This window comes from Phyllobates terribilis, unplaced genomic scaffold (genome assembly GCF_046119375.1).
Source record: "Phyllobates terribilis strain yellow unplaced genomic scaffold, ASM4611937v1 Scaffold_11__3_contigs__length_659146591, whole genome shotgun sequence".
NCBI lineage: Eukaryota > Metazoa > Chordata > Amphibia > Anura > Dendrobatidae > Phyllobates > Phyllobates terribilis.
Window position 1 is genome coordinate 605,948,994 of NW_027362771.1, and position 14,493 is coordinate 605,963,486.

At 42.5% G+C, this 14,493-nt stretch overlaps 1 non-coding gene across 1 annotated transcript; it reads right to left on the reverse strand.

The window, feature by feature from the left end:
• Nucleotides 1–82, reverse strand: TRNAL-UAG (transfer RNA leucine (anticodon UAG)). Its single transcript has one exon. It is a non-coding gene; the product is annotated as a tRNA-Leu (tRNA).
• Between the last annotated feature and the right edge of the window lie 14,411 nt (nt 83–14,493).

Genomic DNA, 14,493 nt, shown 5'->3' on the forward strand with positions numbered 1-14,493 from the left:
TGGCAGCGGTGAGGTTTGAACCCACGCCTTCAGAGGGACTGGAGCCTAAGTCCAGTGCCTTAGACCGCTCGGCCACGCTACCTCTTACAGATGCTTAAAGTTTTTTATATCACAAGTTTGCTTTTGATGTAAGTGGCAGAAAATATTTTATATCCAATAAGACAAAAAGACAAATGATATTATGCAACAGCAACGTAATTATCAGGGAATTGTTTGTACATTGACTCTGGGGCACCATTTTACTAAAGATATGACTTGTATCCAGATATTTAACTAATCTTTCCTCTGTTGGCTCATCCGCTAATTTTTAGATATCACTGAATTAGGTGGTATACATTACTTGCTATGATCTCCCATATACAGGACACTCAAACATGAAGGATTCCTACATCCCTGCCTGTACGTAACAGATAATCAGAAGCAGCAGCAAGGAAGACATTATACAGCAGTGCAGAGCAGTGTAGCTATGAATCCATCACTAGGGTGACTTACTGGAAAGCAGCAGAACCAGCATGGCTCTGTTTATGTTTGCTAATCCCTCTACTCATCCTGTATTGATAATCCTAAAAAGGCAGCAGGGATATGAGCTAGCAGTTAGACTTCTTTTGACCAAGATTGATTTTGGCAAATTTTGAGAATGGTTGATCATTGATTGAACTGACATGGATGTAACATAGAAGGTAAATTATGTAATTAATTCTGATGCCTAAAGCCAACATTACTATTCATATGCCGTATTCATACATATGACTTGCTCACATGTTCCCTTTCTTCTACAGCACAGTGATGATCACTTGATGTTACATTTGCTTTCTTAGAGAACACAGAAGCAAAACAGGAATTTAAAAGTTCAGTCTTCTCAACATCATTATGGACCACTTTACCCTTTTCATCTTTTAAAAATCCTATAGCAACTTTGGCTTTTCTTTAACTTTTGACTTACTTCCAAAATCCTTTCTTATTGCTTTTGGTTTCTCTTGCAAGCCTCACTTCATTACTGGCTTTAGCTCTTCTAACGCTAGCCCAGCTTTCCCTGCAGACAGCATTATATTATTCTTTAGATATGAACCCTTCTTTTCATTTGATATTCATTTCTTTGTTCCTTTTTAGCAAGCTTTTAAGTTCAGTATTCAGCCACCCTGGTCTCCATAAATGCTTTCCATTCTTCCTTCTTTTCGGGATTGTTACTGATTGTGCAGTGAGAATTAAATTTAGCAAAATCTCCCATCCTTCCTGGACATTTCATTCCTTTAAAACATCCTACCTTTCCTTCCTTTTTACTGAGTCCATTAAAAACTGCCTTTCTACAGTCCAATCTTAAAATCTCAGTTTTCGCAGGTTTTCCACCTTTTGTAGTTCAAAAGTATAGGATAGAATTACCGCTGCCTCCTAAATTCTCAACCCCCATTACTTCCTCAACTGTTTCCTCATTTTTGGTAAAAATTAGATCCAAATAAATAATGGCAGTGGTGGGATTTGAACCCACACCTCCAGAGAGACTGTTGCCTTAATGCAGCACCTTAGACAGCTCGGCCATGCTACCTCATACGGATGTTCAGTCTTATTTAAATCAGAAATTTGCTAATGATATAAGTTTCAGAAAACATTGTATAACTAATTAGACAAAAATACAAATGTTATTATGCATGAGCAACGTAGTTATCAGGGATTTGTTTGTACATTGACTCTGGGGTAAAATTTTACAAAACATACGACTTGTATCCAGATATTTAACTAATATTTCCTCTGTTGGCTTATCCACTAATTTTTAGATATCACTGAATTAGGTGGTATAGATTACTTGCTATGATCTCCCATATACAGGACCCTCAAACATGAATGATTCCTACATCCCTGCCTGTACGTAACAGATAATCAGAAGCAGCAGCAAGGAAGACATTATACAGCAGTGGAGAGCAATGTAGCAATGAGTTCATCACTAGGGTGACTTACTGGAAAGCAGCAGAAGCAGCATGGCTCTGTTTATGTTTTCTAATCACTCTGCTTATCCTGTGTTGATAACCCTAAAAAGGCAGCAGGGATATGAGCAAGCAGTTAGACTTCTTTTGACCAAGATTGATTTTGGCAAATTTTGAGAATGATTGATCATTGATTGAACTGACATGGATGTAACATAGATGGTAAATTATGTAATTAATTCTGATGCCTAAAGCAAACATGACCACTCATATGAAGTATTCATACGTATTACTTGTTCACATGTTCCTTTTCTTCTACCGCACAGTGAAGATCACTTGATGTTACATTTGCTTTCATAGAGAACACAGAAGCCAAATAGGAATTTAAAAGTTCAGTCTTCTCAACATCATTATTGACCACTTTACCCTTTTAATCTTTTAAAAATCCTATAGCATCTTTGGCTTTTCTTTAACTTTTGACTTACTTCCAAAATCCTTTCTTATTGCTTTTGGTCTCTCTTGCAAGCCTCACTTCATTACTGGCTTTAGCTCTTCTAATGCTAGCCCAGCTTTCCCTGCAGACAGCATGATATTCTTCTTTAGATATGAACAATTATTTTCATTTGATATTCATTTCTTTGTTCCTTTTTAGCAAGCTTTAAAGTTCAGTATTCAGCCATCCTGGTCTCCATAAATGCTTTCCATTCTTCCTTCTTTTTGGGATTGTTACTGATTGCGCAGTGAGAATTTATTTTAGCAAAATCTCCCATCCTTCCTGGACATTTCTTTCCTTTAGAACATCCTACCTTTCCTTCCTTTTTACTGAGTCCATAAAAAACTGCCTTTCTACAGTTCAATCTTAAAATCTCAGTTTTCGCAGGTTTTCCACCTTTTGTAGTTCAAAAGTATAGGATAGAATTACCGCTGACTCCTGAATTCTCAACCCCCTTTACTTCCTCAACTGTTTCCTAATTTTTGGTAAAAATTAGATCCAAATAAATAATGTCAGCAGTGGGATTTCAACACACGCCTCCAGAGAGACTGGAGCCTTAATCCAGCGCCTTAGACTGCTCGGTCACTCTACCTCATACGGATGTTCAAACTTATTTAAATCAGAAATTTGCTAATGATGTAAGTTGCAGAAAACATTGTATAACTAATTAGACAAAAATACAAATGTTATTATGCATGAGCAACGTAGTTATCAGGGATTTGTTTGTACATTGACTCTTGGGCACCATTTTAGAAAACATATGACTTGTAACCAGATATTTAACTAATCTTTCCTCTGTTTTCTCATCCGCTAATTTTTAGATATCACTGAATTAGGTGGTTTAGATTACTTGCTATGATCTCCAATATACAGGACACTCAAACATGAAGGATTCCTACACCCCTGCCTGTACGTAACAGATAATCAGAAGCAGCAGCAAGGAAGACATTATTCAGCAGTGCAGAGCAATGTAGCTATGAGTTCATCACTAGGGTGACTTACTGGAAAGCAGCAGAAGCAGCATGGCTCTGTTTATGTTTGCTAATCACGCTGCTCATCCTGTACTGATAACCCTAAAAAGGCAGCAGGGATATGAGCTAGCAGTTAGACTTCTTTTGACCAAGATTGATTTTGGCAAATTTTGAGAATGATTGATCATTGATTGAACTGACATGGATGTAACATAGATGGTAAATGATGTAATTAATTCTGATGCCCAATGCCAGCATGACCACTTATATGCAGTATTCATACATATGACTTGTTCACATGTTCCTTTTCTTCTACAGCACAGTGAAGATCACTTGATGTTACATTTGCTTTCTTAGAGAACACAGAAGCCAAATAGGAATTTAAAAGTTCAGTATTCTCAACATCATTATTGACCACTTTACCCTTTTCATCCTTTAAAAATCCTATAGCATCTTTGGCTTTTCTTTTACTCCTTTCTTATTGCTTTTGTTCTGTCTTGCAAGCCTCACTTCATTACTGGCTTTAGCTCTTCTAATGCTAGCCCAGCTTTCCCTGCAGACAGCATTATTGTCACGGGTGTGTCGCCACGAAGATCGTCACGAGTACACAGCCTGACTTCTCGCAGCTGACTTGTTGGTGTTTTGTGTTTTTCTGCAGTGAGGGAGTTAATTCTCTCTCTCTCTGTGCTAGACGATGTCCAACCTCGCCCAGCTGCAATCAATACTTCTGTAGTGAGACTCCTTCAAATGCCTGCTGGTCTGTTTGGGAAGTGTCGGTGAAAGCATTTCATTCAGACTTACAGAGCGGATCGTGGTGTTTGGAGTTTCTGAGATAAGTGTATTTGGAGTGTCTTTTCCCTTCCTCGCTTTATCATTTATCTCCTTTCCCGTTGGTGTTCCCTCTGTTGTAGTTGTGTAGTTGTTGTATGCAAGGTGGTTTTGGTTTTTCCCTTGTACTGTCTCGTTCGTTTAAGTACTGTGTGTGGGCATATTATTACTTGTCCCCTTTTGTTGTGATCGGGGTCCTTCTCAGGACTAGATTACTTAGGTGCAGGGATCCTCAGGAGGTAGGGGTTACGCTGGCGGCCTGGACCTCTGTACCTTTAACAGTACCTCCAGGTTGAGGGATTAGCCAGGGCCCCAGCTTAGGGTCAGCTTAGGCCCCCTACCTCCAGTATACAGAGACAGCGTGACATTTTCACCGACCACTTAGTTTTTCTCCAGCTACCATGGATCCAGTAGCCGGTCTAGCTCGGCAGTTGCAGAGTTTGTCCATGGAGCTGGCGGACGTTAGGTCCAAGGTTTTGCATCCTCAGGAGCAAGCCGGACCAGAACCTAAAGTAGCTCTCCCTGACAGGTTCACTGGGGGGCGGGACAAGTTTTTTGTTTTCCAGGAGGCATGCAAGTTGTACTTTCGGCTGCGGCCTCGGTCATCGGGGAGTGAAGAACAAAGGGTGGGAATTGTCATCTCGCTCCTACAAGGGGACCCACAATCTTGGGCGTTCTCTCTTCCCCCGGGCTCCCCGGCTCTCCAGTCAGTGGATAGGTTTTTTGCTGCTCTGGGACTCGTATATGATGACCCAGATCGGATCTCCCTTGCTGAGTCTAAGTTACGTAGGATCCAGCAGGGAGATCGTCCGGCGGAGGAATTCTGTTCGGAGTTCCGTAGGTGGGCCACGGACACCCAGTGGAATGACCCGGCTCTTAGGAGCCAGTTTTGTCATGGTTTATCCGACAAATTACAGGATGTGTTGGCACAGTATGACTCTCCCGCGTCACTGGAAGCCGCTATGGCCCTTGCTATTCGCGTTGACAGACGGCTTCGGGAGAGGTGCGGGATAACTCTACCCCCTGTGATGACTCCACCTCCTACAAGGTCCCCTCATATGGTGGTTCCCCTGGTCAGTCCAGAGGAGCCTATGCAATTAGGAGGGACATCATTTCGGGGGAGGGGACCGGTGGTGCGCCATAAGACAGGAAGGTGTTTCTTCTGCGGGAGAAAGGGACATTTTATTGGGGGGTGTCCATCCCGTCCCTTGCAGAGTGAAGAGTCGTCGGAAAACTGTTGATCCCAGGTTGTGTGGTGGACGGCAATCTGGGAGTAGGTATTTCGTCCCTAGGTTCGTCTCAGTTTCTCGTACCGGCGGAGGTGGTGGTGGGTACGAGAACTGAGAGGATATCTGTTCTTCTGGATAGTGGGGCTGGGGCTAATCTGGTTGATGCTCGGTTTGCCCGGGTTCAAGGTATGCGATTGAGTGAGTTGGCTAAACCCATCCCCATATTCTCGATCGATGCCAGGCCTCTCGGTCAGGGAAGTTTTTTGCAAGCTGTGCATGACGTAAAACTTCACGTGGGGGCGATACATAAAGAACTGTTGTCTTGCTACGTGTTGGAGGGTCTTCCCACTCCTATAGTGTTGGGCCTTCCTTGGTTAGCTAAGCATAACCCGGTTATTAATTGGCAAACCAGAGAGATAAGCCAATGGAGTAAATTCTGTAATAAAAACTGCATGAACACGGTCATCGGTGCGGTTACTCCTTGGGTCTTACCTCCATTTCTGGCGGACTTTGAGGATGTATTCTCGGAGAAAGGGTGTCAGGAACTACCTCCTCATCGCGAGTATGACTGTTCTGTAAAACTGCTCCCTGAGGCCAAGTTACCTAAAGCTAGGTTGTATAACCTTTCTGGTCCTGAGAGGCAGGCCATGAAGGATTAAATTTCAGAAAGTCTGGCTAAGGGGCATATTAGACATTCATCTTCACCGGTGGCTGCGGGGTTCTTCTTTGTTAAGAAGAAAGATGGAGGCCTACGCCCTTGCCTGGATTTCCGTGAACTTAATCGGATTACGGTCCGAGATCCGTATCCGCTCCCACTTATTCCCGATCTCTTTAATCAGATCGTGGGCGCCAAATGGTTCTCTAAGTTGGATCTCAGGGGGGCGTACAATCTGATTAGGATGAAGGAGGGGGATGAGTGGAAGACGGCGTTTAACACTCCGGAGGGGCATTATGAGAACCTTGTCATGCCATTCGGTCTGACTAATGCCCCGGCGGTGTTCCAACACTTTGTTAATGACATTTTTCGCCGCCTGGTGGGACAGTTTGTTGTCATATATCTGGATGATATCTTAATTTACTCGCCGGATCTGGTGTCTCATCAGGAGCACGTTAGGCAGGTGTTACAGATCTTGCGGGATAATAAACTGTATGCCAAATGGGAAAAGTGTGTGTTCGCCGTACAGGAACTCCAGTTTTTAGGCTTCCTGGTTTCAGCGTCCGGTTTTCGTATGGACCCTGGGAAAGTGCGGGCAGTTCTTGAGTGGGATCGGCCAGAGAATCTTAAGGCACTACAACGTTTCCTGGGGTTTGCTAATTATTACCGGAAGTTCATTCGTAATTTCTCGTCCATGGTTAAGCCTCTCACAGACATGACTAAAAAGGGGACGGATTTTTCTAGGTGGTCTGACAAGGCTTGTCAAGCATTCTCCTCCTTGAAAAAATGTTTTGCCTCGGCACCCATACTCATTCAACCTGATGCGTCACAGCCATTCATTGTAGAGGTAGACGCTTCCGAGGTAGGGGTGGGAGCAGTATTGTCACAGGGTTCGTCCCCTGGTAAGTGGCATCCGTGCGCCTTTTTCTCTAAAAAATTGTCGTCCGCTGAGAGGAATTACGATGTCGGCAATAGGGAACTCTTGGCCATTAACTTAGCTTTTGAGGAGTGGCGCCATTTTTTGGAGGGGGCAGTCCATCCGGTCACCGTTATCACCGATCACAAGAACCTGCTATATCTGGAGTCCGCGAAACGTCTGAATCCCAGACAAGCTAGGTGGTCATTGTTTTTTACCAGGTTTAATTTTGTCATTACATATCGTCCTGGGTCAAAAAATGTAAAGGCGGATGCCTTATCTCGTAGTTTCCCTGGGGCCGGGAATACGGACGACCCGATTCCTATCCTTCAGGAGGGGGTGGTGGTTTCGGCAGTATGCTCTGAGCTGGAGGAGGAGGTATTGGAGGCTCAGGGGGACGCCCCTGTTGGACCTCCGGGGAGACTGTTTGTTCCAGATCAGTTGCGACAAAAGGTGATCGAGGCACACCATAACTCAGTTTTTGCAGGACACCCGGGGAGTAAAGCAACTGTGGATCTCCTCTCGCGTCGGTTTTGGTGGCCTAATTTACATAAGGAGGTGGTAACTTTTGTCGCGTCCTGTGGGGTTTGTGCGCGCTCTAAGACCTCACATACCCGTCCGTCTGGGGCCCTCTTACCTTTGAAGATCCCGGAGCGTCCTTGGACTCATCTGTCTATGGACTTTATTACGGACCTCCCTCCGTCTTCGGGTAAAACGGTCATACTCGTTGTAGTGGACAGGTTCAGCAAGATGGCACATTTTATCACTCTTCCGGCTCTCCCTAATGCTAAAACTCTTGCGCAGGTGTTCATTGGGGAGATTGTGAGGCTTCACGGGGTACCCTCCGAGGTGGTGTCTGATCGGGGGTCTCAGTTTGTGTCCAAGTTCTGGAAGGCGTTTTGTGCACGGCGGGGGATGCATTTGTCATTCTCATCGGCTTTTCATCCTCAGACCAATGGTCAGACGGAACGTATGAACCAGAGCTTGGAGACATATCTCCGGTGTTTTGTGTCAGAGAACCAGGAGGACTGGGCTTCTTTCATACCTCTGGCAGAGTTTGCTCTTAATAATAGGCGGAGCGAGTCCACTGGTAAGTCCCCGTTTTTTGGGGCATATGGTTTTCACCCCCAGTTTTGTACTTTCAGTAGGGGGGGCTCTTCGGGGGTTCCTGAGGAGGAACGATTTTCCTCATCACTCGCTTCCGTATGGAGAGGGGTGCTGAAGAATCTGAATACTATGGGGAACCGATACAAACGTATGGCTGATAGGAGGAGAGTGTCTGGTCCGGACCTAAGTGTGAACGATCGGGTATGGTTGTCTACCAGGAATATTAAACTTAAGGTTCCCTCCTGGAAACTGGGTCCCAGGTTCATCGGGCCGTACAGAATCAGTTCTATTATTAATCCGGTGGCATTCCGTCTTGACCTCCCCCCTACGTTTAAAATTCACAACGTGTTCCACAGATCATTGCTTAAGAGGTATGTGGCGCCGGTGGTACCGTCACCTTTACCTCCCCCTCCAGTGGTGGTCAATGGTAACTTGGAGTTCCAGGTATCGAGGGTCATCGATTCACGCTTTAATCGCCGGTCCCTTCAGTACCTGGTTTATTGGAAAGGGTATGGTCCTGAGGAGAGGATGTGGGTTCCTGCGTCGGATATTAACGCAGACCGATTAGTTCGGGCATTCCACACGACTCACCCGGATAAACCTGGCCCTGAGGGTCCGGAGGCCCCTCGTAGAAGGGGGGGTACTGTCACGGGTGTGTCGCCACGAAGATCGTCACGAGTACACAGCCTGACTTCTCGCAGCTGACTTGTTGGTGCTTTGTGTTTTTCGGCAGTGAGGGAGTTAATTCTCTCTCTCTCTGTGCTAGACGAGGTCCAGCCTCGCCCAGCTGCAATCAATACTTCTGTAGTGAGACTCCTTCAAATGCCTGCTGGTCTGTTTGGGAAGTGTCGGTGAAAGCATTTCATTCAGACTTACAGAGCGGATCGTGGTGTTTGGAGTTTCTGAGATAAGTGTATTTGGAGTGCCTTTTCCCTTCCTCGCTTTATCATTTATCTCCTTTCCCATTGGTGTTCCCTCTGTTGTAGTTGTGTAGTTGTTGTATGCAAGGTGGTTTTGGTTTTTCCCTTGTACTGTCTCGTTCGTCTAAGTACTGTGTGTGGGCATATTATTACTTGTCCCCTTTTGTTGTGATCGGGGTCCTTCTCAGGACTAGATTACTTAGGTGCAGGGATCCTCAGGAGGTAGGGGTTACGCTGGCGGCCTGGACCTCTGTACCTTTAACAGTACCTCCAGGTTGAGGGATTAGCCAGGGCCCCAGCTTAGGGTCAGCTTAGGCCCCCTACCTCCAGTATACAGAGACAGCGTGACAATTATATTATTCTTTTATATTATACTTTTCGGGTATTGTTACTGATTGCGCAGTGAGAATTTATTTTAGCAAAATCTCCCATCCTTGCTGGACATTTCTTTCCTTTAGAACATCCTACCTTTCCTTCCTTTTTACTGAGTCCATAAAAAACTGCCTTTCTACAGTCCAATCTTAAAATCTCAGTTTTCGCAGGTTTTCCACCTTTTGTAGTTCAAAAGTATAGGATAGAATTATCGCTGACTCCTGAATTCTCAACCCCCTTTACTTCCTCAACTGTTTCCTAATTTTTGGTAAAAATTAGATCCAAATAAATAATGACAGCAATGGGATTTCAACACATGCCTCCAGAGAGACTGGAGCCTTAATCCAGCGCCTTAGACTGCTCGGTCACGCTACCTCATACGGATGTTCAAACTTATTTAAATCAGAAATTTGCTAATGATGTAAGTTGCAGAAAACATTGTATAACTAATTAGACAAAAATACAAATGTTATTATGCATGAGCAACGTAGTTATCAGGGATTTGTTTGTACATTGACTCTGGGGCACCATTTTACAAAACATATGACTTGTAACCAGATATTTAACTAATCTTTCCTCTGTTTTCTCATCCGCTAATTTTTAGATATCACTGAATTAGGTGGTTTAGATTACTTGCTATGATCTCCAATATACAGGACACTCAAACATGAAGGATTCCTACACCCCTGCCTGTACGTAACAGATAATCAGAAGCAGCAGCAAGGAAGACATTATACAGCAGTGCAGAGCAATGTAGCTATGAGTTCATCACTAGGGTGACTTCCAGGAAAGCAGCAGAAGCAGCATGGCTCTGTTTATGTTTGCTAATCACGCTGCTCATTCTGTATTGATAACCCTAAAAAGGCAGCATGGATATGAGCTAGCAGTTAGACTTCTTTTGACCAAGATTGATTTTGGCAAATTTTGAGAATGGTTGATCATTGATTGAACTGACATGGATGTAACATAGATGGTAAATGATGTAATTAATTCTGATGCCCAATGCCAGCATGACCACTTATATGCAGTATTCATACATATGACTTGTTCACATGTTCCTTTTCTTCTACAGCACAGTGAAGATCACTTGATGTTACATTTGCTTTCTTAGAGAACACAGAAGCCAAATAGGAATTTAAAAGTTCAGTATTCTCAACATCATTATTGACCACTTTACCCTTTTCATCCTTTAAAAATCCTATAGCATCTTTGGCTTTACTTTTACTTTTGACTTTCTTCCAAAATCCTTTCTTATTGCTTTTGTTCTCTCTTGCAAGCCTCATTTCATTACTGGCTTTAGCTCTTCTAACGCTAGCCCAGCTTTCCCTGCAGACAGCATTATATTATTCTTTAGATATGAACCCTTCTTTCCATTTGATCCTCATTTCTTTGTTCCATTTTAGCAAGCTTTTCAGTTCAGTATTCAGCCATCCTGGTCTCCATAAATGCTTTCCATTCTTCCTTCTTTTCGGGTATTGTTACTGATTGTGCAGTGAGAATTAAATTTAGCAAAATCTCCCATCCTTCCTGGACATTTCTTTCATTTAGAACATCCTACCTTTCCTTCCTTTTTACTGAGTCCATTAAAAACTTCCTTTCTACAGTCCAATCTTATAATCTCAGTTTTCGCAGGTTTTCCTCCTTTTGTAGTTCAAAATTATAGGATAGCATGACGGCTGCTTCTTAAGTTCTCAATCCCCATTATTTCCTCAACGCTTTCCTAATTTTTGGTAAAAATTAGATCCAAATAAAAAATCGCAGCGGAGGGATTAGAACCCATGCCTCCAGAGAAACTGGAGCCTAAATCCAGCGCCTTAGTCTGCTTGGCCACGCTACCTCTTACACATGTTTAAAGGTATTTATATCTGAAGTTTGCATTTGATGTAAAAGGCAGAAAATGTTTTACATTCAATAAGACAAAAAGACAAACGTTATTATGCAACATCAATGTAATTATCAAGGATTTGTTTGTACATTGACTCTGGGGCATCATTTTACAAAACATATGACTTGTATCCAGATATTTAACTAATCTTTCCTCTGTTGGCTCATCCGCTAATTTTTAGATATCATTGAATTAGGTAGTATAGATTACTTGCTATGATCTCCCATATACAGGACACTCAAACATGAAGGATTCCTACAGCCCTGCCTGTACGTAACAGATAATCAGAAGCAGCAGCAAGGAAGACATTAAACAGTAGTGCAGAGCAATGTAGCTATGAGTTCATCACTAGGGTGACTTACTGGAAAGCAGCAGAAGCAGCATGGCTCTGTTTATGTTTGCTAATCACTCTGCTCATTCTGTTTTGATAACCCTAAAAAGACAGCAGGGATATGAGCTAGCAGTTAGAATTCTTTTGACCAAGATTGATTTTGGCAAATTTTGAGAATGGTTAATCATTGATTGAACTGACATGGATGTAACATAGATGGTAAATTATGTAATTAATTCTGATGCCTAAAGCCAACATGACCACTCATATGCAGCATTCATACGTATGACTTGTTCACATGTTCCTTCTCTTCTACAGCACAGTGAAGATCACTTGATGTTACATTTGCTTTCTTAGAGAACACAAAAGCCAAATAGGAATTTAAAAGTTCAGTCTTCTCAACATGATTATTGACCACTTTACCCTTTTCATCTTTTAAAAATCCTATAGCATCTTTGGCTTTTCTTTAACTTTTGACTTACTTCCAAAATCCTTTCTTAATGCTTTTGGTCTCACTTGCAAGCCTCAATTCATTACTGGCTTCAGCTCTTCTAACGCTAGCCCAGCTTTCCCTGCAGACAGCATTATATTCTTCTTTCCATTTGATATTCATTTCTTTGTTCCTTTTTAGCAAGCTTTTAAGTTCAGTATTCAGCCATCCTGGTCTCCATTAATTCTTTCCATTCTTCCTTCTTTTCGGGAGTGTTACTGATTGTGTAGTGAGAATTTAATTTAGCAAAATCTCCCATCCTTCCTGGACATTACTTTCCTTTAGAACAGCCTACCTTTACTAGAGATGAGCGTTGTTCTACTCGAACTGTTCGCCAATCTCAAATTCGAGCTGTTTTGGGCGGTGTTCGAGCCGGTCGGCGAACACGAACAATTTGAGAAAAATTCGGCTGTTCGAGGTTATGTTCGATAACTGTTCGTGCACCAAAATCATAACTGGATTTTTTCTCAGTAATGATGAAAATTAATGTTAATACGCAGTTTGAGTGTACAGCGGGGCGGGGGGAGGGACAGGGGATGGATCTCTGCAGGAACAATGAAGATCTCCATTTTTTTTTCTCTTTCCCGCATTTGCAGTGGGGAGGTGCAATCTGTCAGTCTATCAGCAGCGCACACACGGAGCGAAGTGCTTTTTTTTCACACAAGCAAGGGCATGTGTGATTGGCAGTGTATGTCACATGTCCTTGCCCTATAAGACCAAGCCATTTTCCCCGTCGCCACCATTTTCTCACTGCTGCAGCTGCGTGTTAGACGGCACCGCTGTTGCTGTGTGCGCTATACCTTGTTAATTTCAAGCCAATTTTCGCACAAATATACAGATAGCTTGGGAGTAGGGAATAGTTGTGATTGCAGTCCTTTTAAGGACTAGGTTACAGCATTTCCTACGACTTTTATAAGGCAGGTCTGTGCTCTTAAATAGATAGATTGTGGGAGTAAAGACTAATTGTAATTGGAGTCCTTTTCAGGACTAGGTTACATCAGTTCCTATCAGTTTTTGCCAGGCAGGTCTGTGCCAGTGCTGTGCAAGTTTTTTTCACAGCATTTGGCTGAATCTAGCAAAGCTAATCCTTTTTCGCCTATTGCAGAGTGTGTTAGTCAGTGGAGTAGCCTATCTGTGTTGCAAGATATACCACCTGTGTATAGAATACCAATTTTTTTACTGCACCTAGTGAAGTAAAATCTTTTGGGCATAGCATCATTCTATTAGTCCATCTATACTGACCTCCATCAAACTGAATATAATTTTTTTCTGCATCTAGCTCTGAAAAAATATTTGGGCTTCTAGCAGTGTGTGGGACTTGGTCTATTAGTCCATCTATACTGACCTCCATCAGGTTGCAAATTAAAAATAATTTTTTTCTTCATTTATCTCTGAAAAAATATTTGGGCTTCTAGCAGCGTGTGGGACTTGTTCTATTAGTCCATCTATACTGACCTCCATCAGGTTGCAAATTAAAAATAATTTTTTTCTGCATCTAGCTCTGAAAAAATATTTGGGCTTCTAGCAGTGTGTGGGACTTGGTCTATTAGTCCATCTATACTGACCTCCATCAGGTTGCAAATTAAAAATATTTTTTTTCTGCATCTAGCTCTGAAAAAATATTTGGGCTTCTAGCAGTGTGTGGGACTTGGTCTATTAGTCCATCTATACTGACCTCCATCAGGTTGCAAATTGAATAAAAAAAATTTCTGCATCTAGCTCTGAAAAAATATTTGGGCTTCTAGCGGTGTGTGGGACTTGGTCTATTAGTCCATCTATACTGACCTCCATCAGGTTGCAAATTAAAAATAATTTTTTTCTGCATCTAGCTCTGAAAAAATATTTGGGCTTCTAGCAGTGTGTGGGACTTGGTCTATTAGTCCATCTATACTGACGTCCATCAGGTTGCAAATTAAAAATAATTTTTTTCTTCATTTAGCTCTGAAAAAATATTTGGGCTTCTAGCAGTGTGTGGGACTTGTTCTATTAGTCCTTCTATACTGACGTCCAGCAGGTTGCAAATTGAATATAATTTTTTTCTGCATCTAGCTCTGAAAAAATATTTGGGCTTCTAGCGGTGTGTGGGACTTGGTCTATTAGTCCATCTATACTGACCTCCATCAGGTTGCAAATTAAAAATAATTTTTTTCTGCATCTAGCTCTGAAAAAATATTTGGGCTTCTAGCAGTGTGTGGGACTTGGTCTTTTAGTCCATCTATACTGACCTCCATCAGGTTGCAAATTAAAAATAATTTTTTTCTGCATCTAACCCAGCCAATAGTTTTGGCCTAATACCACAGTTTGGCCACTCAGCTCTGCTCGGTTACCATCCATTGTTTTTTTGTGCAAACAACTCCAGAGTTGTGAATTAGTTAAC